The sequence below is a fragment of the Ictidomys tridecemlineatus genome, unplaced genomic scaffold (genome assembly GCF_052094955.1).
Source record: "Ictidomys tridecemlineatus isolate mIctTri1 unplaced genomic scaffold, mIctTri1.hap1 Scaffold_195, whole genome shotgun sequence".
Classification (NCBI taxonomy): Eukaryota; Metazoa; Chordata; class Mammalia; order Rodentia; family Sciuridae; genus Ictidomys; species Ictidomys tridecemlineatus.
In genome coordinates, this window is record NW_027521673.1 from 84938 (window position 1) to 109886 (window position 24949).

General features: G+C 47.5%; 1 protein-coding gene across 13 annotated transcripts in view; it reads left to right on the plus strand.

Annotated features, from left to right (window-relative positions):
- Positions 1-23081, plus strand: part of LOC144364793 (E3 ubiquitin-protein ligase RNF213-like) — a 57169-nt gene extending 34088 nt beyond the window's left edge. For 5 of the 13 annotated variants that reach the window (XR_013432746.1, XR_013432747.1, XR_013432748.1 and 2 more), the window contains 6 exons: positions 2748-2866; positions 3654-3849; positions 4913-5098; positions 7638-7778; positions 13204-13379; positions 14390-22814. The gene's annotated coding sequence lies outside the window, so the exon portion shown is untranslated. Of the gene's footprint in view, positions 1-754; positions 902-2747; positions 2867-3653; positions 3850-4912; positions 5099-7637; positions 7779-13203; positions 13380-14389; positions 22815-22863 lie in introns of those variants that run through there. The other 8 variants (XR_013432756.1, XR_013432749.1, XR_013432752.1 and 5 more) reach the window with 8 other exon arrangements.
- The last annotated feature ends 1868 nt before the right edge of the window (positions 23082-24949 follow it).

The following is a 24949-nucleotide window of genomic DNA, read 5'->3' on the forward strand; positions in this document are numbered from 1 at the left end:
TCTTAAGACAAGGGATGTCCTTGACTAATGGGATGTTTGTTTTCTCAATAGATATTTTTAAATTTGCTGTAGAATCTTTTGTATTGTATACTCAGAAAAAGAAATTCCCTACAAAGGGCTTCACTTTCTTTTTCAACATAAATATTTATTAATTATACCTTTTTCTACAAGAAATTGTGGCACTTTTCATTATGTAAAAAATATATCATTTTAGCATGAATGTGAGATGTAGTTAATTCAACCAATTAACCACTGTCAGTCTAAAGTACTCAGGGTTAGTTACAGAAACACCTTCAAGAAAAGCTGAATTTTTGATAAACGTATTTTCTTATTTAACTTTGTCTGTATCAAATTTAGTTTGGTCTCTTCATCTTTATTATATTTTATCTATAGCTACATTTTAAAAAAAAATATTTATCTAATTTTATAGTGAAGTTGGTCATTATTGATTTGTTTTTAGAACCTAGTAGGCTTGTTCCAAAAAATTATATAAAATGCAGCAAATACTTCTTCATCTTTTCAAGGCACTAGTTACTATTACTAAATGTAAAATTAAGTTCCATACATCCTGCTTATAATGTTAAGACAAATGCATTTGTGAGTCTCTTATACTTAAAAGTGATGGAAACTTCAATTTGTAGCACTGGCTTGTAGGCTAGAAAGCTTGTTGACACAGAGGAAGGAGGTGTCAAGAACAGCACTGGCTATGATGCTGAGCCACTGTCCCCTGTCCCCTGTCCCACCCCTGCTGCAGACATACCCTTTGGAAGCGGGTCCAAAGCACAGTCACCCCTCTGCTGGCCAGCATAATTTCTCTCATTGACAGAGATGACAACCTGGAGCTTCTGATTAGACCAGACTCACCAACCTGGGCAGTTGTGGATGTATATTTTTAGTAACAGTAAGTTGTTGAACATTCTGCTTGTAATGAATAATATAAGGTGAATGAAAATCCACACAGCACCCTTAGTCACTTTCCTGGGCTTGAGAACGTAGACGCTGCTTTCCAAGGAATGTTTTGCCAGCTCTTTCTGCAAGGTTGTGGCATCCTGACAGGTCTTTGTCCTGTCTCTCTCCTCATTTTCTCCTCTCAGGGCACCTGTGATAGTTCAGAAAGTCAGGTTGGATTCTGTGTGCAGTGGGGACACTGCCCTTTGGAAAGAATATGTCCTTGATCATGCTCATGTTCCATTATACTGTTCCCTATTTTGTGTGGGGCCTCCGCAAGCTTTCTGTTCAGATTGCAAGGACTTCAGTTCGTGAATGTAGGCCAATACGATGCAGGAGAGAGACAGGCACAGGCCCTGGAGACCTGGTTCTGCCTGAGGCTTTGGACCCCTCCTAGGCCCTGCATAGATTGCCTGCTTTCATTCTGTCTGTCAACAGGGGTTATGAGGTAGCCCTCCAGTTCTTGTTAAGCAGGAGCCCTGGCCATAAAGGGAGACAGCAACTGTCTGTGCAGCCTTGTTTTATTTTTATGTGTTACAGGGGATGGAACCCAGGCCTTGCACATGCCAAGCAAGCAATTTACCATGGAGCCACCCCTGGCCCACAGCACCTTCACCTCTCATTCACCTCACCTAACTGCAGATCCAAGAATGAGATGTTTACCATCATGGTGCAGAACCATATGAGCCTTCCTAAGGGTTCTTGTAACAGTTTCCCCTTCAGCTGGAGAATCAGGGACTATCTGGAAGAGCTCTTGGTCAAGGCCCAGTATATCACAGATGTAAAAAGTGAGCACTGCTCAAGATTGGCCTGATGCAGACTTTACCCATAAAGACACTGCCTGACCATTAGTGGGCAGACAGCAGCTAGCACCTAGTAAATTCTGGGACTTATAGTTTTCACACTTTCCATGTGGAATAGGCTCAAGTTCATGTCCTGCCTTCATTCTGAAATTTCTGCTGAAGGAGTAAGTCTCCAGGAGGCGAGAAGCCTTTAAGTCACACCCCATCAAGGGAGCCTGTGAGGTGATTTAATGGTGCACTGATGAGCAGTATGGTGAACTGGAGCAAGTTCCAGCAGGCACAGGGCTTGCTACCTGCTGCAAGTTGATCATTTCAATCCTGAGGCTCAGATCCAGGAAAGGTCCCATTAAGCTTTCTCAGCAAATACTAGCAATGAAAGGAGTGTATCCCCTTCTTCCATGCTAAGACATTGGTCTCTCTCCTAGAGAGCAAGCTTTTCTTAGCTTGTGGCTTTAATTGTCTCAATCCATTCTGGCTTTCTCCCTAAATTGCAGTCAGATAAGTTAGTAGAAGTCTTCCAGCAGACTACCCTGGGAATATTCCTTGCGCAGTTCCCTGGGGATCTGTAGCAGGAGCTGGTTCAGTACTATCTGAGGGACTTCTTGCTCTTGACTATGAGAGTGTCTACCTGGGAGGAGCTAAAGGCAGGTACCTACTCAAGATCATGTGTGGAAATTGCATGGTATTGACTAGGGGCAAACATGGGAACTCAGCTTCTGAGATCTAATGCTGCAGTGTGGGAGAACATAATGAAGCCATGCAGGATGCTAGGCTCAGAATGTCCCCTGAGCAGAACACATGACCAGTTCTTATCACTCCCCAAGGCCCTGAGAAATGGGGCATACTAGTACCTTAAGAAGCTCTCCAGGTTCCTTGTAACATTCTATGAAATTGTTGAGTTTCTCTTGACAAAATTAAGATACATATGTAACTAATCTCTTAAGGTAAAAATAATAAGTGAAACTCAGTGGAATGGTTGACACTTTTTGTTTCTAGAGCTGGGGAGAAAACCAAGAGTCTCAGACATGCTAGACAAGTGCTAACTGCAGAGCTGCAGCCAAGCCTGAGATGGAAACTCAGATGCCTCGCAATCACATGCAGCACAGAAAAAGAAGGTAAAGAATGTGGGAGAACATACTCTAGCCAGAATAATAAAATGTTATCAAGGTGTTTCAGGGACTGAGCAGAATATATCTTATTTTTAAAAATGGGTAGAAGTTATTAGTCAGCTGTACAGGCATAATTTTTCAGACTTCTAGAAGGCTTTGCTCACATGCTCAGCCCAACCAGTCAGTCAAGAGAAGATAAAAAGTCTTCCGATGCCAGTTGTGCCTGCTTATCTGGCAAAACTGAGTTTTCCAAAAGAAGGGCAGGCTTACAGTCTTCCTGGGCAGGTGCTGAGCAGTGGTCACATGGCATGGTGGTTGGGAAGCCTGCCCCCTACAGCTTCTTGTCTTGCTGTGAGTATCAGCTAAGTCCAGGCAGGTGCTCACAGCAAGGCTTTCCAGCTTTATTTCTGATCAAGAAGAATTAGAAACAATTTAAGTGTCCAAATAAATGAAGGAGGGACATATTAAAGTAGGACAATTTTAAAATAGTTATTTTCAACCATTGAAAACAATATTTTCACAGAAAATGAGTGATAGAGGTATTCTTATAATCTAATCCTGAGTGGAAAAAAAAATCAGGAACAGAGTGATTCTGATTTGAGGATGATTCTGAGGAAAGACACAGCTGGGAAAATGGCTAGAGGCTGTACTGAAAAGAAGTCAGGAGATTGGAAGTCTGGCTTGTAATTTTCTTTCTCGTGTTTTTTGAATAGTTATGATTTCCCATAGGAAAACACATCTTTATGATTTAAAAATACATATTGAAAAATGTTCAAAACCTTAATTTCTGCAGATGTTCCTGTGGTCCTGTGTCTGTGAGCTATGAGCAGTCTCAGGGAGGCCCAAGGATGGGCTCTGCTTGCTGTGGGTGCACCTTGCCTATCCACATTTCAGGACCTGGCTGCACAAATTCTCCAGAATTGTGACCATCCACCTGCAGGTTCTGCAGAGCCTCACTGAAGCTGCACAAAAGCATAACACAGTTGGCAGTGAGTTGGGAGGGAGGCCTAGTCCCTGGTCTGTCCACAGGAGCTCAAGAAAAGACCCTTCAGGGGCATGTGAGTCAGCATAGCTGAGAGATTTTGGGAACAGCTGGCTAGTGCTTCCTGTGTCCCAAGACCCAAAGGAGCAGGTTAAGAACCTAGAATGCAAGGACACACTGCCCCTGCCAGAAGCTCTGGCCTAAGGGAAACACAGCCAATGAAGCATATGGGTGGAGAAGCAGGGGCCCTGTGGGGTCACATGGTTGCTCTGGTCTTCTTAGACACTAGATGTGTTTGCTGCAATGACTTGTGCTGAAATTCTGACAAGATACACCCTAAAGCCAATTCCCCAGGCCTGGATGCATCTAGGAAAGAAGCTGCTCATACCACTGGAGCTTGTCTGCTCAGATTGGTACTTTCAAGACAGCAGGAGCACAGCCAGAGCTGTCACTGAAGAGGTCAGGTGAGACTCAGAGCCCGGCTCACCCTGGCATGCTTGGCCTGTGCTCTTCAGTGGAATCCAGGTCCTGGTACAGTTGGCAGGAGGGTAAGCAGGTGCTCCTGTCATGGGAGGGGCTTTTTGTGCACTCACTCTGACCTTGATAAACCATGTCAAGTGCCAGGCATCTCGTTAGTGCTGGAGAAACAGAAAAACCACATTCAGGGAGGCCATGGTACCCCAGGGCCAAAGAAAGTCAGGCAGGTTATTAAGCTGCACTTTGAGAACCACTTTGGTGGCAGGGAGCCATGAGAACAGACAGAGGCAGGCAGGGCAAGCAGAGGGGCAGGCCTTCATGGTTGGGGAGGGCCATGAGGATCAAGAGGGACTCACCATGTGCAGGATTATGAGAGAGTGGGTACAGTGGCAGTACCTCATATGCTGAGGTAGCAAAGTGAGACTCCAAGTCCTGCCTGCATGGAGAGCTGTGGGAGTGCTGAGGACAGGGCTGGTGGATAACCTTTCCTGTCAGTTCATCCTCCAGTGTTGCCTCACACCTGCCTTCTCATCCCCTCCTCCTGCCTCAGAGTCCTTGTTTGGAGCTGAGTGTGTAACACCCTCTTTTGACAGAACCCAGTGGAATCAGGTTTTCTCCATTGCACTCTTTGTGGAGCACATGCTTCTGGGGACCGAGAGCCAGATTCCTGAGCTATGTCAGCTGGTGACCAAGTACATCTTTCACTAGACAATGTGAGCACTGGGCATTTCTCTTCGTGGAATGCAGAGTTTGGGAGCCCACTCTGCCCTTACCTGCAGGTCAGTGCTGGGACCTCATCCAGTCCCATGGGGGAATGTGGCTCATCAGCCGGCCATTGCATAGATAAGCTCAGTTCAAGAATTTGCCCTCCCTGATAGCTGAGTCAGGGCATATTACTTAGGGATAGGAATGACTGTACAGAAAGGGACTTCTTCAGGAACTTGCTTGCAGATGCTTTGCAAAAGCTGAAGGATTAGGCTCCACCCACCTCCAGGATGACCTAGAGCAAGCCAGTAGCCTAGCCCTTGGGGGCAAAGTCACCATCATACTCAGCAGGATGACAGTGGTGGAAGAGAGTGCCACTGGAGCTGGGACGTCAAAATACATGCTATCCATGGGACCATGGAAACAGGAAACCATTGAGCCTCTGCTACCAACACCAGATAAAGCCAATGATAGCATAACCTTTGCCCCTCAGAGAAAGCCACCATCTCTGTAGCCAGGCTATCCAGTAACAATGGTCACTCAGCACAACAAGGTTCCCACCTCTTTCACCCCATGACCTGGGCTAGGGTAATTGTTTCATGATCTCATCCCATGGGTGGAATGCCATTGCCCTCCAAAGTGCCCACTGTCCAGGTGTCTGAGAAAGGCAATTATAGACAGGTATGTAGCCTTTGAAATGCAGGCAGGTTCACAGAAATAGATGGGCATAAAAACTTGACCAAAATGTCAGAGGCCTTGTGCAGGACAGCCTGTGCAGGCCAGGGCTTGCTCACAGCTCCAAGGAGCCAGGTGCCCATATTGCTTCCCATTTGCCCCTCTGTCCTCCTTTACATCCACCTTCCAGCTGCTGGTTTTTGAAGCCTGTTCTTGCTGTCATAGACTGGAGACAAAAAGAAGGGAGTGGAAATGCCAGGGATGGAACCAAGGGCCTGATGTATGCTAGGCTGGCTTCCTGCTACTGAACCCTACCTAAGCTCCTGCAAACAGTGCCTTTTAAACACAGCCCAGTGAGCACACTTTTGCATGCATGCACACACACACACACACACACACACACACACACACACAGAGAGAGACCAGCTCATATTTCATGGCTCTAAACTAAGTACCTTGGCCTCATCTAGTTGAAAGGCAGCGAGAAACTGTTTGCTTATGTACCATGAATCATAGAGGGTTTTATTTTTCCCTTGAGAAAAAGGAAAAACAAGTTTTATTACTCTGCTAGCAAAGGAGAAACACAAGGGACTCCTGTCCCAGAGGCATCCTTGACCACCTTCCCACATGGCCTGGACACAGTTCTCTCCAAGTTTTACTGTCCCATGCAGCATCCTCAGACCTCTGGGGGATGTGCTGGCCACTCATCCAGGTCCAGTGTGGTCTCCGGTGGTCAGGTAGCCTGCTAGCTGACAGACAGGTCTTCTGGTCCTGAGAGCCAGCATGTGGATGTTTATAGATGATGGGAGACTTTTTCCCCAATGAAATCACTTCAAAAACTTCATGGGTTTCTGGATCACTTTCTTCTAGTCAGATCCCTGTGCAAATAATCACAGCCACAGATGGTACCCAGTTAGTTTACAAACTTAAAGTCTGTGCTGTACACGTGCCTCTGCTCTGTGTGTCCCCTCCAGCTACAGAGAAGCCCCAGGGCCATTCATTGGATACCTGATGCCTGGGAAGGGTGCTGTCATGCATTGATCTTTGCTACAAGTTGGATGCCTGGGAACTCCAGTCAAACCTCCTGCAGGCGGCCATTTCAGAGCTGCCTCCTACAGTTAGCCTATACACCCTGGGTATTGGTAAAAGCTGAAAATAGCCAGCATGTGATGGGTATTCAAGTCTTCTTGTCAGCTCTGACAGGAGGGTTAGACATTGCACACAGAGGTAGCTGTTAGGCAGTAGGCCAGCTGCAGAGAAAGATGCTAGGGAGACCAATTCTTTGGCTCATGCATATTTTCTACAGGTAACAGGGAACTGGCTTTCCCTTCTGTCCTATCCCTAATGTTCCCAACTACAACCCCACCACTGGGCCACTGCTGCTTTTTTTAAAAAAATGTGCTAAAATACACATTACACCAAATGCACCATGTAACCACTTTTAAATGTATTGTCAGTGGCTTCAAGCATAGTGGTGTTACACAGCCACCAGATCCTGCTCCAGAGTGTCCTCACCTTCCCCACCCAACAAGGACTCCCCAGCCCCACCCCAGCCCCTGGAGATCCCTGCTCTACTTTCTGTCACTCTGACTGCCTCAGGTACCTCACATAAATAGAATAGCTCAGCATTTGTCTGGCTTGTGTCACCTAGCATGATGTTTTCAAGGTTCATCTATATGGTGAAATATATCAGCATTCAACTTTCTTATAGCTAGATAATGAATGCTACTATATGGGTGGATACTGAGACTGTCCACTCATATGTTAATAGACACTCAGGCTGCTTCCACCTTCTGCATCTTCTGGCTGTTATGATTGCTGTGAACTTTAGTGTTCATCAACATTTGAGATCTGCTTTAATTCTTTTGGATATATACCTAGAAGATGACTCACTGTATCAATTTATTAAATTTTTCTCTCTCTCTTTTTGGGGGGTAGGTGCTGGAGATTGAATGCAGGGGTGCTCCACAACTGAGCTACATTTCAGCCCCTTTTAAAATTTTGAGTCAGGATTTGGCTAAGTTGCTGAGACTGGCCTTGAACACGTGATTCTCCTGCCTCAGCCTTCTTTGTTGCTGGGTATGTGCCACCTTGCCTGGTTCAGAATTTTGTTTTGTTTTGTTGGTTTTTTTTAAAATAATGAACATTTCAATTTTTTAGAATACTTTTATTTATTTCTTAATTTTAATGTGGTGTTGAGGATAGAACCCAGTGCTTCACACATGCTAGGCAAGTGATCTACCACTGAGCTACTAACCTGGTCCTCAGAGTGTACATTGCCATAATAGCTAGTTATGTTGAGCACCTTTTCTTGTGCTTTTTGGGTATTTATGTATCTTTGAAGAAATGGCTAAGTCTTTTGCCCATTGCTGAGTTTGTTTGTTAATTAACAAATCAAATTTATCAGGATAATTAACACACATCATTTCCAAATATGATAAATTCTGGGAATTCAAGGATAGCTCAAAAATATCTATAAATATCATCAGTTATATAAGCTAAACAATAAGCTCTAAATGATAATTTTAATAGGTATAGAGAACATTTGACAAAATGTATAATTTAGAAAAAATATACCCTCAGCAAAATAGAAATAGGGAACAGTCTTTACTTGTATAATGCCCAGTGGACTACTTTCTATAGGAACATCTGTACTAACATTGATACCACAGGTTACCAGTGACAAGTTCTGCTTCCTCAAATGTTGAAGTTTGAACATTAGAGAAACATGCAGAGGCAAGTGTACAAAGCAGGGTTTATTTAAAAAGGGATAACATAGACTTCTCCCAGAAGGGACAAAGGGGGCCATAACTGGTATCCTGGTATCCCAAGAAGTGAGGGTGTTCTGCCTTTTTGTATGTCCTAGGCTTTCTTTGTTCTCCAGATCTCTTCTCCCTTATCTCTCTCCTTCCTGTATAAGTGACAAGGCTCAGGAGATGGATGGCCAAAAGGTGAGATGCAGATGGGCTGGAGGAGCCAAAGCAGAGTGATTTAGGCAGGAAGAGGGCTTATTAAATCTCCCTATATATCCCTGGGACGGGTTACCTTAGAAACAGGTTGGAACAGGGCTGGTTATGTTGATAAGGGTGGAGGAAGTGTTCTGAAGGAATTAACATTTCAATCCTTCCATTCTCTGGATTGACCCTTGCCTATCTGAGTGTCTAATTCTGGCTTCAATATTATACCTGACCACAAACTCTCAGAAACAGCCATTAAATCATTAAATTCACTATCCTGAATTGCTGGAGATGTGCATTTCTAAATGAATGTCCTGGAGACACTTTGATTTATTTTGTGGTGCTCAGGTGGAACTCAGAGCTTCATTCATGCCAGCATTCCCCAGCCCAACTTCCTGTTTTTACTGAAGCAAACATATGCTAGAGTATTAGTACAGCACTGAAAATTGCTTTCAGAATTGTGAAAACCCAAATACACATTAAGTACCCATTATTGGAAACAGATATCTGAATTTTCATGGGTGCTGCCATACAGTGGTTAATGCCAGTGATCTGCAGGATGTTTACACAGGCACAGAAAACCTCAGAGAAGTTTAGGAATGTGATTACCTGGGAGCCAAGGGGAAACTTGAGCAGAAAGGGCATCCTGTGTTGCCACAGCTGGATTTATATGTGCTGTTGCTTTAAAATATGATCTAACCATGGGTGGAAGGACACACCTACAGTCCCAGCTCCTCAGGAGACTGAGGCAGGAAGATGGCTTGAGTCCAGGAGTGTGAGAGCAGCTTAGACAACACAGCAGTAAATAAGTAAATAAATAAAATAAGACCTAAAGCCAATATTTAAAAAAATGCAGAGGTCTCTCAGAGCTTAATGGTATATAGGTTTCTTTGTTTCCTTTTCTCCTTTTTGGTACTGGGGTCCAAAGTCAGGACCTGGCATATTGCCAGGCAAGTACTCTACTACTAAGCCACATCTGCAGCCCACCTTTCATAGAATTTCATTAACAGGTGAGAAGTGTTTGAAAGGGGAAAAAATGAAAAGATAAAAAAATTAATGGAATTCTGTGACTTTTAATTACCAACTCATGGTCTTTACCTCCACATATGGTTGTCAGCTTTGGGTGCTCACCTCAGTGACAGGCAGCACACACTCAGACCTGCCCAAGCTGCAAATCTCAGTCCCTTCTTGGATTCCTCCCTTCCTCTCACATCTTGTCTGATGTCATCTTCATATTTTCAGCTTTTTAAATCTTGCTGGAATCTGCCCTCTTATCTGCCTCCCCTTACCCCCTTCCCTGTCTGTTCTGCCATCTCTGCTTCTGTAGGTTACTAAGGCAAATTGCCATGGGCTCCCCACCCCAAATATTACTCCTTGATATCCAAGGCTAGGAGTGATTTCCTTAAAAAAAAGTGGAATCATGTCACCATAAGTCCTCTTAACTGGACTTCAGTGTCCTTCCTGTAACCTCAAGGTAAATCAAGTAAACACTTATTGACAGTGGCTTGAAGCCCTTTGTGATCTGTCCCCTGTTTGATATGACCCTGTAGGCTGGGCTCCCACCACTACTATCTTTCCCACACCCTATTCCCTACACCCACAGTCCTCTCAGGTTGGCTTTGCCTGCCTCACACACAGTGCTGTGCCTGGCCACCTGGCCTTTCCAGGCATATTTCCTCTCTTGGACTAGTCTCCACCTGGCTAGCTCCCAATTCTCTCTTAAGACCTAGTGTAGACTTGCTTCTTTCAGTGATCTCCCTCAACCCACAAGTCCAGGAGTGGCCCCCTGCACCCTTGTCTTGGTCCATTTGAGCTGCTATAGCAGAAATTCTCAGACCAAGTGCCTTATAAACAACAACAACAAAAAAATTTTACTCAGTTCTGGAGGCTGGAAGTCCAGGATTCCTGCTACATACACATTCTCTAGAACCATCCACCTCCCACACGCCCATTTTTATTATTGAATACTCCAGATCTCTTGGTGATAGCTCCTAAATCACAATTTCTATTACTCTTTGGAGGCTGGATTGTCAACTGAACACACCTAGGAGAACTGATTCCTCTGTTAGCCTGGAGGGCTTACTTGTCTCTTGGCCTTTTCATCAGTAAATTGGTAAGAAACATGGCTGTAAATGATCCAAAGTGGGGAGGGTCTACTCTAATGGTAGACAAGAGAAACTGATTCTTAGTGAAGCCAAGCAGGCTGGACTGCTGAAGCATACAGATGACTTTCCACAGGGACCCAAGGGGTATCCTATGTCCCTGTAGAATTATAATTGCTGCTTAATTAGAATTTCTCCACACAAGCTCCCAAAACCAGAGAGCAAGAAAGGAAAGCCTCCTCTCATTTCCCAGGCCCATGACATAAGATGAGCCTATTACAGATGTCACTGTGCCCCTGGGGGAAATGAACAGACCAAGCTGCAAAGTAGCTCAGGCCAGGGAGACAAATGAAAAGAGAGTGAAGAGCCCCACACTCATGTGCTGTAGGCAGAGGTTTACCTATCTGCTCTAGAGCAGAGGTTGACCTACATGCTCTACCAGGTTATAACCAGCCACCCTCTTCCACTGTGGGGTAGGGTCTTTGGGGTTTGAAACAGTCTGTTTGCCAGAGAAGCCTAAAAAAAGAAGCTTAACTTTAAAAGCTTTCTGGGTTGTTCCCAGTCATTCCAGAATGCCCGGTCCATCTGAGCCCTCTGTCCTCCACACCCACACCTCCTAACATCATGGGAAAAGTCTTCAGAGTCAGTTCATCTTCTGTCCTTGCAGCTGCACACCAGGGTGCACTCCCCTCCTCCCTCTGTGTCTCTACACTATCCTGTCCCTGCAAACCCCTATTCTCTCAGATTTTTTAGCTCTGAGGGCATGCCCAACTTATTAGATGATTAGAGGTCTTTTCATAAAGTCAGTGTGGTAACCTCATTGTCACAGCCTCCAGGAGACCCAGCTTTTCTCATCTCTCCCAGTGTCCACATGATGCTGCCTTTATGCTAGTGCCTTCCAGTGCTTTGTCTTTGAGCCTCCAGCAGCCAATGCAAGTGGTGAAGTCAGCATTGACTTACAAGAAGGCCAGGAGGGAAGGGGCAAGCAGGGGTGAGGCTAACCACCACCCTTAGAACAGCTCCTGTAAAATGGAGTTGGGGATCCTCACACATACCAGTTCCCAGGTGGGCACGTTTGAACTGAGAACTCATCTTTGAACTCAATCCCCACCACCAGTTGGGGGAAAGGTTATTTTGTCACTTCTTTCAAATCTTTTACCTTGCATATCCTACCCATGGGTGAGGCAGAGAAGGAGGCCATGGGTGGGGTAGAGATGGGAGGTTTGTTTTTGGTAGTGAGAAACAGGGCAGAGAAAATGGAGGCAGGAAGCAGGTGGCCTCAGGTGCCTGCTGGCCTGCATGCCTGATGGCAGTTGGTGTATGAAGAGAGATGAATCGTTAACCTCATGGCCTTCCAAGAGTTGTCCTTCCTGGTGGATTTGGTGCAGTGGCTATAGAAGCCAGGCTTCATGCCCAAGGCAGATGCCTCATTTCAGGCCAGTAAAGTGGCCCCTCTGCCTCAGCCTGGTCACAGGGGGAGGCTCATGTGAGCCACCAATACCCAGAGCCAGAAAAGAAGAGAATTTTCTAAAAACCTGGACCCCTGTGACAGTTCTTTTTTGTGCTGCCTCAAGGACAGCCCATACTGAGGAGTGAGAATCAGCTTAGCTGACTGTGACTCCCCTGTGGCTCTGTAGGTCCTCCTTGTGTGTGGAAATTTGATGCTCTACCATCAAGGTACTCTTGCTCCCAAAAGAGGTCAGGGTGGGTGCTTGGAAGGACCAGAGAGGGCACTTCCAACCCCTTGACAAGAGCATCTTCTGCCAGCAGGACTTTGATGTCTCCATTCTGGACTCATTTCACCATCAGGCCATGAGACACAGGACAGATCCCCCACTCAGAGAAGAGCCCCCTTTTTACCCCACCTTCACTGCCTACCCTCCTCTTCTCCATAGCACCCTACACTGGCCCATCTCCAGGACCATGATCCAGTGCCAACCTGGCCACTGAGAAAAGTCACAGGGCCTAAACTCAGAGAGCCCTACCCTCACTACCATCCATGAAGTGGACAGAATGGCCTCTTTCCATAATAAGGACTGTGGATGAATAGACCTTGGTCCAGGAGGGTGCTGAGGTTGTTGGTCATCCTGGACACTGCCCTTGGACCCCATGGCCCCAAAGCCAAAGGATAAACTCATGTTGACCTGGATGCTAGTCTTGAGAGCAGCAGGCTGCTCCTGGGCATGGGAACATATACATAGGCCTGAGGGCAGCAGCAAAGGGGACAGGAAAAAGAAAATTGTCAGAAAATGAAAGGAAGAAGAGGGTGAAATGTTGTGAGGATGCTAATTAGGCTACTGGACCTGTAAAGGAAGAAGGCTTCCTCTGCACCAACCTCACCAATGAAGTCAGGGCACAGAGGGTCTTGGAGTCTGGGCCCTGAGTGCTCTGCAGGTCTGCAGATGGTGAGATTCTGTTAATCCCTCATACTGTGCCCATTTGCAGGCTGCATGGCTTACAGCTTGCCAACCCCACTTCACTAGTTCACTCTCTTCTGCCATCTGCCAAGCTTTGGTGTGGCCTGCTACCTTGGTGTCTTCACAGAGCTGACCTGTGCTGGAGTGGCCAAGAAACTCCTGCAAGTAGATGGGCTGGAGAACAGCGCCCTGCACAATGAGAAGGTAAGGAGGGCTGGACAGCCTGAGCCCAGCCAGAAGGTGCCTGGAATGGCCCTGGGGATGGGGAGGATTGGTCAGCTACCTTCTGCATACCTCTGTGTGCCTAGATCCTGGCCTGGAGTAAAGCACACCTGGTGTTCTCTGGGTGCCTCCGTCCATGAGGCCCTGGATAGTGCATCCTAGCCTGTAGCTTACAACCCCTTGGGCTGCTGGACTCCTCCCTCTGCTATGATTAGTCTTCCATCTCCGCCTCTGTGCTGCTACCAAACTCACATAGGTTACTGTAGATTTTGTTGTCCAGTCACCCCCATGCCATCCCAGCTGCCTGTCCCCCTAGCTCAGCCTCCAGACCCTGCTCATGGTGCTGCCTATGCTTTGGACTGCTGCTCCTGACTGTGACTACATCCACTCTTTCTCACTCCTCCATTTCTTTTCTCTGTCCCTGCAAACTGAACTGGGAAGGTGACATTAACACTTTGGCCCTTCCATTGGACAGCAAATTCCAAGAGCTGAGACCCCATCTGTCCTTTCCTCCAGCTAAGGAGTCTGTGTAGAGCACTCACTCCATCAACATCAGTGGAGGGTACAGAGGTCCAGACTCTACCCAGGCCAATGTGATACACTCGGGGCTCACCTTTTCCCTTGCAAAGGAAAGTATGGAGGTGACCCACACCTGCCCAATCTCCTGGTAGGAGAGGAAGCAGAAGGCAGGTAAAAGCTCAGTCCTGGCCATAGCCTGCTGCCAGGGTGGCCCCTTGTGCCCCAGACCACTCCTCTACTTACCAGTGCTGTGTTCCAAAATGAGCTGCTGCCCATCTCAAATCCTGTTTTAAGGTCAAGCCTTAGACACACTCAAGGCTGTCTCAGCAGATGGCTTTACTTGGGTACAGTATCCATCCAAGATACAGCCCTTCTCTTTCCTGGCTTGTAACTAGGTTTTTAAGAGAAAGAGGCTCACATCAGCACTTCACCAAGGAAAGAAGTTCTTTTAAAGTTTTCTACCTATTTTGTAGATTCAGCTTCTGTGGACTGAAGAAGATGCTTCCCTTCACTCAGGAGGCTCTGGCACTATCTTGGGAATGGTGACTGGCCTGGACCTTCACCCTACTCTGTGAGGTCAGAGGCAGTGCATGCACTCGCACACATGCACTTCAGACCCTCTGCTGTCAGCACTTGCCCACTGTGCCTGGGGACAGGCACTGGGAAGAAGCCTAAGGGACAGGAGTCCAAGAGTTTCCTGCTTACACTCAGGACCTCATCAGAGCCTTTAGCCCCTGTGGCTGGCCTGGACCCAAGGGCATGTGTCCCATATTTCTCTGACCTACCTTTCATGCTATAGGCCCTGAAGAGACACAGCCTTAGCACCAAGCTTCTTTACATTTCTGTTGGCCAAAAGATGAGCCTGGAGACATCCGTGCACTTAACCTGATGCTGCTGCAGGTGCCAGATTCCAGAACCCTTGTACCAGGTGGGGTCCAGCACTTTCTCCTAAACTTCTCACCATTTGTCAGCTCAGTTGGGGTCACAGAGCAGTGGTTTGAGGACAAGAAGGCCCTGGACTGAGGACAAGCCCATGAGCCCCTTGCTGGGGAACCTGGTGTGTACATATTGGTCCCTAGAGACAGGAGGGTAGACAGGAGGATGCAGAGTTCTCAGGAATTCTATACTGAGAATTCCCGGCCTGTACTTCAGAAGCCACTGTGCCTGACACTCAGCTTCTCCTGTACTTCAACCTCCTTCACCCAGGTACCAAGTTTTCTGGAGGATCATTTGATGTTATCTCTGATGGCAGGGTGCTCCACCAGTCCCCAATCAGGAGCTCAGAAGGAGCATTTCTTAGCTGAGGACCCATGCAGGAACACTTGGGGAGAGCACTGAGGAAGACTTATGGCATCAGAAACTCAAGGGTGTGGCTATACCAGGTACTCAACACCTAAACTGGTGCTCAGAGGTCAGGGGATCAGCACTCTAATGAGCCAGTTGGCTCAGCTGAGAGGAACTCAGCCTGCAGCCGAGCACATGATGCCCACAGCTCACTTTCACCTTCAGTTATGATGAGGGGATGCCAGTCACATGCCAGTAAGTGTTCCACAGAAGCCATAAGGTGAAAATATAAGCTTTCATGTTGTAGACTTCACTGCAGGAATTCAGAAGCCAGTGTTCAGGGCTTTCAGATCTGTCTTTTGAGGCAGCAGCTCCTTGTGTACTACCAGGCCCTTGGGCCTTTGGCAGGAGTTGGAGATATGGTCTATACCTGCATTTCACATCCAGCCTTGGAGACTGCAGAGAGGTGGGGCAGAGGGACCAGAAGCCTCCCCTCTCTTTCTGTTAATTCGGATCTCCCAACTTCTGGGTCTGTTGCCTGTACTGAATGGATGGAGGCAACCACCAAGCACATTCTTTTGAAAGTGGGCTTCAGCCCTGCCTGGGCCTGATTGCAGGTTGCAGAATGACCTCTAGGTGGCAACAGCAGCCTGCATACCACCATGGCTGTGTTCCTGGGGCAGCTTTGCAAAGAGGTGGTGAATGAGTGGGCTTGTGGATGTCCACTAGCAAAAGCCTCGCTCTTTCCCATCCAGGATGTTGCTGAAGTCTTAGGCCGGGCTGTCTAACCTGAGTACATCCCCAACCCCAAGAGGCCTTTTCTCTTCCATTCTTTTGCAGTGGCCTAATGAAAAAAAATCCAGGAGATTCTCTTAGAGGCCCTCAGCCCTAGAACTCTGGATTTTGCTATCCCAGACCTGCAGGGCAGGTCTCTGTCCTCTTCTCAGCTTACCAATGAATGACCCCTGTTCTTGCAGCTGAGGTGTCAGCCACATGAAAAGTACTTTGTCCACCTAGAAATAGACAGGGTCATGTGCCTTGAGCTGAAGAAGAGCCCACCAAGTCCTAAACTCACAAATCAGAGAAAAGTCCCTTGCATCCAGAAGCTTATGTCCCTGTATCTGCTGGAATGGGTATGGGTCCTGCAGGCCTCGCATTTTCTTTCTGGGCCTATTGGCCTCTCAGCCCTCCTAGATAATGTGAGAGATGGTCTTGGAATTGAGCCTCCCTCCTACTGCTTGGTGGACACCTGGTCATAGATACTGCTGCATTGCCAGTGCCAGGTGCAAGTATTCCTGCCATGCTGGGCTGTTGCCTGTCAGACATTCACTGCCCACCTCACCTACTTCCCCAGTGAAGCAGAAGCCATTTGAGGATTAGCTGCTGGTGTCCATGAGTCATATGATCCCAAAGCTAAGCTAAACACATCTGAGCTAGGATCATGGGGGCTTCTTGAGGCCAGGGTCCCAGTTGGGACTGTGCCCTGTTCCATATCCCTTCTCACCAGGGTCTTTCCCAGTCTCCACCTATGACACACAAGTCCTCTTTTACTCTGATATCCTTGCTGAACATTCTATAAATGGCAGGAGTCACAGTTGGAATGACAGACTAGCTCTACTGGGAGTCCTCAAAAGAGAGTTGAGTAAAGTCTTCAGACTTCACTCATGTTGGGAGCTGCTCATATAGGGAGGACTCTAGCACCCTCTTCATCTGTTTCAGAGCCTCAACACTGAGGTTCTTGGCATCCCTGTCACCCACACACTGGTGGCTGTTATTCCTAATATCTGGAAAGCTGGGCCTGAGGTGTGAGGGTATCGCAGACTGTTGCTCAGGAAAGGTGTGTCCAGAGTCTGGCTCAGAATCGCCATCACATCTTACCAAGCTCTATCTCCTTCAGGGTGACATCTGCTCTTGAGAACACATTTGCAGGACTCTGGGTCACTTCATGCCATCTCCACAAGTTCAGAAGAGGTGAGCACTAGGGGAGGCTCAGGCTGCTTAAAGGTGACTGCTTTCAGTAGCCAGCCTCTTTCTGCTGCAGTGTTGGGCTATGAACTGGCCAGGAACACAGGAGAGAACCTCTAGGTGGCAACAGGTCTCTAAAGGGGGAGAAGAGTGAGACAGACTCCTGGCTTTTTGGGAACTCTCTTTAAATAACTGAACCAAAACTTGTCTCCTTGCAGGGTTATCCCAGCTACTCATGGTCCACTTTACATTCAAGGGACCCTGCCTTGGGTTTCACAGAAATGACATGGCCTCTGGTAGCTCTTCACAACTAGCTATATCACATGCAGCCTGGCCCTCTTTTCCTTATCTGTGAGGCAGCACAGTAGTTCTGGTCCCAGGTGTCACAACACAGTCCTGTTGTGAGGACTGTAGATGGGGTAGCAAAGTCCAATGGCAGCCTCACCACGAGGCAGGTACTGGATTGTATAGTTGAAGAAATTCAGGCCTAGTATGTAAATAAGCAGTAGCACAGGCTGCAGCAGCACAGGCTGCAGTGACAGCCTGGCTTCCAGGCCCTATTTCTGGCACTTCTTACTCCCTGAAAGAAGCTGTGTGAACACCAGAGCTCTTCTGCTCATTCCACTCTATTTAATATAAACCTGCATCCACCTGCTCTGTCTTTTCTTTCAGAATTCATTTTTAACTTGTGCCCCACCAGCCATAGTGGGCCAAGGTCGGGGTCCATGCTGGTGTGGTACTTAGGCCTGGACAGCACAAGTCATTCAAGAGCTGTGCATCCTCTGTGATTATTTCCCTTCTGTTCTCATTTCCTTGTTACTGTCCCTAAGCCTTAAGCTGAGAGACAGGCCACTGGGACTGCCCAGATTCACAGTTGGAGCTGCCAATCTAAGTACAGGGTGGGCCTGTCAACCTCTGGGCAGACGCATCCTCAGGCCTTCCAAGGACCACACAGAGTCTTCTGGGCTGGCTCTGGCATTTTATGGTAGCCCTTTTTCCATGTCATTACCAGGAACCAGAATGCACAGAGTCCTAAGGCATGACCCAAAAGAGGCCTGGGAGAGCCTGTAGACCACTAAGGACCACAGCACAGGCCCCAGGACAGGCTTGAGGGCTCACAGTTAAAGCAGGGCCAAGCAGAGTGGAGAGAACTGAGTGCTGTGAGAACTTGGACTGCTAACTTCCCACTCTACCCTCAGGAAAGTAGCTATGAGGACCTCACCCACCATAGGTAGGTAGAGGCCCATAAAAACATGGATGAGGATCCTGGAAATGCCCATTGGAACACCTAGTATGGCCAGTGGCAGTCTATCCTATCCAGCACTGTCTGGTGGATGTGGCCACAGTGCCCCAATAGGACAGACCTTCCCAGCGCCAGTTCCAGACCATAATGAGTCTACAATTGCCCTCCTAGAGTATGTGAAGAGGATTTATGTTCATGTGCACAATGGACCCAAAGCTGTGTGAATATCACAGCTCTCCTGCTCAGTCCATTCTTTGAATATAAACCTGCCTCCACCTGCTCTGTCTTTTCTTTGAAGGTTCATTTTTACCTGGTGCCCCACCAGCCATAGTGAGCCACAGAGGGCGTTCACACTGGTGTGACCATGCTTCAGTACTCATGAGTCTGTCCTCAGCCTGGAATAAGGCCAAGGTAGGGGCTGCCAGGGGTTCAGAGAATGCCAAATAGGAAGCCAAGTGAGACCCTGTGCCCACTGCCAGAGAGCTAGGGACACTCCTGCCACCCTCACCCAGAGGAACAGCCTCAAGCCCCATCTCCAATGTGGGAAGGCAACTTGTTCCCTGCCTAGCTGGCCACTTTCTCTCTTTACCAGCCCTCCAGCCTTATGTCTATTCATGATACTGACATATGGTATCTCCACATAGATCCACTGGTCCAAGGATGCTGCTAATTGAGAGAGTAAAGCATGTCCTCATTAGATCCCTGCTGAAGCAGAACAAATGTAAGATCCTAGGGAGCAGAGGGCAGCCTGAGGTGTGTGTCCGTATGCAGCATTGCAGGGGTAAGGGAGGAAGGAAGGGGGAACATGGGCAGGCTTCAGGCTTGGCAGTCGGTTCTGGGTCTCAGAAGACTCCTGGGCCTCAGTTGATGAAGTCCTAAGGAACTGGGTTGGCCATCCTGGCCCAGGCAGGCTGGCTTGTAGCAAGAGCTCAGCTGACAGCAGGCCCCATCATCTCCCTTCATTTCACACCAAAGAAATGCTGAGCCAGTGACCATAGATGCACCAGAGGCTCAGCAGCCCAGCAAATAAGGCTCTAAAATGTTCTAGTTCTTTCTCCAACAAAGACATTCTATCTCATATTGAACCAAAGTCCTGAGAGCTCTAGACCAGAGTCTTCTGTTTTTATTTGGGGTGGCCTGGACCCGTATCAGTGATTATGGTATTGTTACTCACCAGTGCTTTCCCCACCAGGCCCCCACTCCATTCTGTGGTCCCTCTCCAGTGCCCAGCTGAGGATTAACCACTAAAAAGCCCTACTCCTGGGACTGGAGAGGGCAGAGCTGAGACAAAAGTCAGGGTCTCAGGGTCCTAAGCAGCCTTTCCTCCCCACGCAGGTCTGGAGCTTGCTGCCTGGAAAGAGGCTTCTTCACCAACTGGCCACGTGCATCCTAAATGACCAGTGCATTCGAGATTCATGGTCACCACCTCCCAGGAGGTGTAGGACCATGGTCCCCTAACCTAGTATGACCAACTGCCCCTGCAGTGATAGGAAGTTAGAGGAGATGGAGATGGGATCCAGGACATGAAAGGCTAGGATGCTCAGGCTGTCTAGGGGAAGTGCTGGGGGTGGGGCTTGCCCTTGGATGCAGCTGAGCTTCTGAACCTCTGGGACACTAGAAAGCTCAGGATGCCCTTCCATTGGCCTGTGCTTGCTCTCTGTGAAGTGGAAGTCTCATGGGGTATGACTGAGGGTTTCACCTACTCCTTCTTGGCAGGGGTAAATCTGGGGCCTGGAACTAGCACCCCAACACTGTGGTCTTTTCACAGGGAGTCAAGCAGGGGCAGAGTCTTATCCCTCAAGGGTGCAGCCTGCTAGAGAGGGGCCCTCATCAACTCCCTCCAGGCAGCTGGAGTGAAGGGCTACTGCCAAGACAGCTCTGACTCTAGGTCCATCAGCACCGTTATTCTAGCCCTCTTGGGCCATCTGGGTGTTCTGACTTTTCCAGCCTCACCCTGGACAGGTGCTTCTGTCCCAACAGAATGTATGGAGGGGTCTCTGCCCCTGGCCCTGGCCCTGGCTGACAGTGTTCACATCTGCTGAAGGTGCTGGGCAACCACATATCAGGCAGTGCTGTGCAATGAGGCATCTGCTGCTACCATCTTGGGGCAGATGACTGCCAGTGAGATAAGTGTGTAAAAAGGAAGGGATGCCATAGGAACCCTTTCTTGCAGGGAGAATGGGGTGGAAGAGGCAGGCACCTGTTAGCTAGGGAAGCAGGGACCACATGTAAGGGAGAGTTCTGGGATCACATGGGCTCCAAGGTTGGGGTGGGGACCAGAAGCCAGATCACAGGTAGCTTGGGCCCAGCCTCAGAGAGGGTGCAGGACCCTGCAGGACAGGATTGGCATGCCCTTGTCATGCCTGGTCTGGTGGTCTTAGGCATGTCCCTTCCCTCTCAGTTCTTTAGGGCCTGAAAGAAAATGTTGGTTTCTTCAGGTGCTTTCATTTCCTGATCCCTGCGATTGGAAAGATAGGGGCTTCATCAGCACACACATGCTTGCCGTCTGCAGGATCCTCTGGCCAGGAAGTGACAGGACCCCAGCAACCCTACTAGACTCCCCTCAGCGTGTGCAGGAAGGGCCTCCACCCTGCATCCAGAGGCTGAGGCTCCTACAGAGCTTTAAGTGGTGGTCATTGAGGTCTCCATGCAGAGCAAGACCCTTTGTCAGCTTTCCTCATCCTCCTAGGTTGCAGCAAGAACCACATGGTAAAGGGTATGGCCAGGATGCTGGGCAGGAAGCTGACTGAAATATGAGATCCTGCCTGCTTTGTTTGCCTGCAGAGCCAGTCCACTGGACCCAGAAACCCTCAGTGATATTAGGCCCCAAGGAAAGAGAGGTGTGAAATTTCATCAAGGAAACAGCCCAGTCACCAAAGCCTTGTTTTGGTTGGAAGGGTCTGAGGCTGCAAAGAAGGCTCCATGGGCAACCCCAGAGTCCCTGCTGTAGAGTAATGCACACTCAGGCCACAAAGGCTTCTCCTTGGTGACAGAGAACATGGCAGGATAGCCTGTACTCAGTCCTAATGTGCTGGACTTGGAGTCCTGGGCTCTCAGCCTCCTGTAACCAGCACACCACAGTAGGACAGAAAACTGGGGCTAAGAAAGCCTGAGTCACTTGCCCAGGTCACTCAGGGTTACTTATTGCCAAGCTGCACTATGAATCTAGGTTCTGGTCAGCTTTCATGCAGCCCAAGGTATGTAGACCTGTAACACCAGACCAGAAGAGCCTACATTCTCTGGATGGTCTGCCAGCTGCATCCAGAGGTCCAAGGGAACATGACAGGTGGGCCCATTTCCCCTTTTCCCACCTTCCAGTAACCTACACCCAGCCACTGACCATGTGCCAAAGGTCTCCGCCTGCTATGACTCAGCCCAGCTGTTACTCAGCCTCCTGTTTGCTGGTTCTTGCCTTTTTTTTAACTTTTCAAAGTATGACTTCACCATTGAGTCCTGGCAGGGTGACTTCTGCAGCTCTGGCAGGTCCTCCTCTCAAGCCTCAGTCCATGCATGCCCAGGAGTGTCCTTGGATTCCTCTCACCAAGTGGCTGAGAATTAGATGCTGGGATGAGGCATCCTTGGACTCTGGTCCTGGACAGACTATCACCCCCAGGGCCAGCAGTCTGTTCATAGTCACCCTTCCTAGGTGCCTCCAAATCCAAGGGCCCAATGTCCGTGACATCATAGATTGAAGACCAAGAGGCCAGAAACCCTCCAAGGGAGGAGCACCCAAGAGTCCCCTTCAGAAGGAAGAGGCAAGAAATGGGGTTTGTCATGGGAAGGCTGAAGAGGCGGGTCAGTGCCATGAGAGGCTGGAGCATCATGTGGATAAGGGCTGTCCCTGGGGGAAGGCAGCTTCCCTGAAACTCAGCACGGGCAGTAGAGGCTGCTGTTTTGTTAGGCACTGAGCCCCATGTCCTTAGGAGCCAAGCAAGGAAGGACAGCCCTGAGGCAGATGGGATCCTTCTCAGAACTGGGCCCGGCATGGTACAATTGGTGGAGTGTTAAAAGTGGAGGTTTGCCATGTTGAAGTTGAGGCCTGGGTTTAGTCTATGTGAACTCATTTAGGATTCGTGTCTTCTCATTCCTAAATGGACTTATTGTCCCCCTTGAGGGCAGTGCTCTGGTGCCAATGAGACAATGTGGGAGCCACCAAGTGTAGAACCGAGTTCTGATCCCTGTATCTTGAAGGTTCTCCATCTTTGAGAAGATTTGCTGCCCACAGGGGCCTGCTGAAAAGGAGTTGGCCTACACTCCACAGGGGATCTGGGAGGAGAAAAAGAACTGCTTTGGTGACAGGTAGTGAGGGATTTACTATGTTTTAAATGCAAAATCACAATAAACTGCAAACAATTCATAGGAAATAAAATTGTACATGACAAAAAAATGAGATATTTAATATCTACTACCAGTCTGTGGTTTGTTTCTTCATTATCTTTTTTTTTTCTTTTTCAGACATAAGTTATTGATTCATTGATTGATTCATGCATTATTTGTGATGGGATATCATTTTGTTGACAGGCTTTCCTTAAACTCCTGGACTCATGCATTCCTACTACCTGAGTCTCACGGGTTCTTAAAAGTTTTAAATTTTATCAAAGTCCCAATTTACCAGTATTTTCTTCCATGGATTATATGTTGATATTGAATTAAAAACCTACTGTAAAATGCAAGGCTACCTAGATATTTTCTCATGTTATTTTATAAATGTCTTACAGATTCATTTTTAAATTTAGATTTACAAATTTAACTCATGGAAGTAAAGAGCAAAATGATTGGTATCAGATACTGAGTTCAAAATAGACACATCCACCAGTGGAATATCATAGAAGACACTGAGATAAATCCACACATGTAGAATCATCTGATCCTTGACAAGATGTCAAAAACATACATTGGAGAAAAGACAGCCATTTTAACAAATGGTGTTGAGAAAATGGATAGCATATGCAGAAGAATAAAATGAGACCCTTATATATTTAAAAATAACTAGAAGTAAGTTTAAAATATTTCACCACAAAAATATAATAGATGAGCAATGAACTAGATAGATAATATTAATAAGCTTAACATTTGAATCATTCTACATTTTGTGTGTGTGTATAAAATCACATGGCACCCCATAAATATATATATAAGTTATCTTCTCAAAACAATGTAATAAAAATTAGATCTAAGACACAGGTTCAGTTAATATTCATTGAAAGGAGAAAGGATTGTATTAGTGTTATGATTGGAATCTAGAATGTTCCCCACAGGGCTCATGTGCTGAGAGCATGGTCCCCTGGGCATCAAGGTTCAGAGGTGGGGTTTCTAGGTAGTAACTGGATCATGAGTGCTCTGACCTCATCATGGGATTAATCCATTGATAGCTGAATGGACTTCTAGAAGGTGAGACCTAATGGGAGCAAGTAGGTCACTTGGAACTTGGCCTGAAATTTATCTTCTCCACAGCCCATACTCTCCCTCTCTTTCTCTGCTTCCTGGTTGCCCTAAACTGAACAGCTCTTCTTCACTAAGCATGCTACTATGATATTCTGCCTCACCTCAGGTCCAAGAAATGGAACCAGCCAACAAAGGAAGTAGAGAAAGCAGTACTTAGAAGAAAGATTTTAGCACAGGATGCATATATCCAAAGAAGAAAGCCATAACATCAATAATTTAAGGATCCATTTTAGGGAAATAGAGAAAGAGCCTAAGTAAATCAGGAAAAGATATAAAAATTAGGAGAAAAATCAATGGAGTTTTTTTAAATCAATATCAAAAAAGTCAACAAAATCAAAACTAATTTTTAAATAAGATCAATAGAACATGAGCTTCTAGCAGGAAACTACAAACTGATTTCTCTGACAGCAGTGGAAGTGTAATAAAGTAAAAGCAGAGGTGTGTCCTGGGGGGAGGGGAGAGCAGGTTGTGTCCTGACAGGGCGAGTGCTGCTCATGGAATGAAGTCAGCAGAATGGAAGTCACCACCTCTTTCAAATGAAACATGACAGTGACTGAAGGGAGGGTAATAAAGCACTCTTCTCCTGGAGCAGAGCAGCTGTGCCTCCTCTACTCACACCAATGTGACCCAGAAGAGGATGTGGAGCATCCCACTTCATTTCTCATGGCACCTTCTGGTCTGAGATCCACTGTGCCTTCCTTAGCCAGTGAGGGGTCCCAGTCCCATGGGAGCTGCTGGGCCCTGGGTCTTCACCCTCCCACACAACCTCAACTGGCCCAAATAGCCTCCATCATCTTCCCAATGAATGCCCACCAGTGGCTGCATGGAGTGTCTAGAGAGGGTGGGCTGCCCACCTTCCAGGCTTCATCGCTATCAGAGCATTTCAGCAGACCTCAGAGTATTTGTAAGAACTTCCAGAACTGGCAGCTTTTCAAAATTCTAGTTCACAGGTAACTTTCTAAGACTCTGGATGTGAGAGGACATTTCTGCTTCTTTGGGGGAGTATTCAACACAAAGACCCAGAACTCTTCTTGGAGCTCTGAAAAGAGAAAAACTGTGGGATGAAAAAGGAGGCTAACTGTGGGGAAACTTAGAA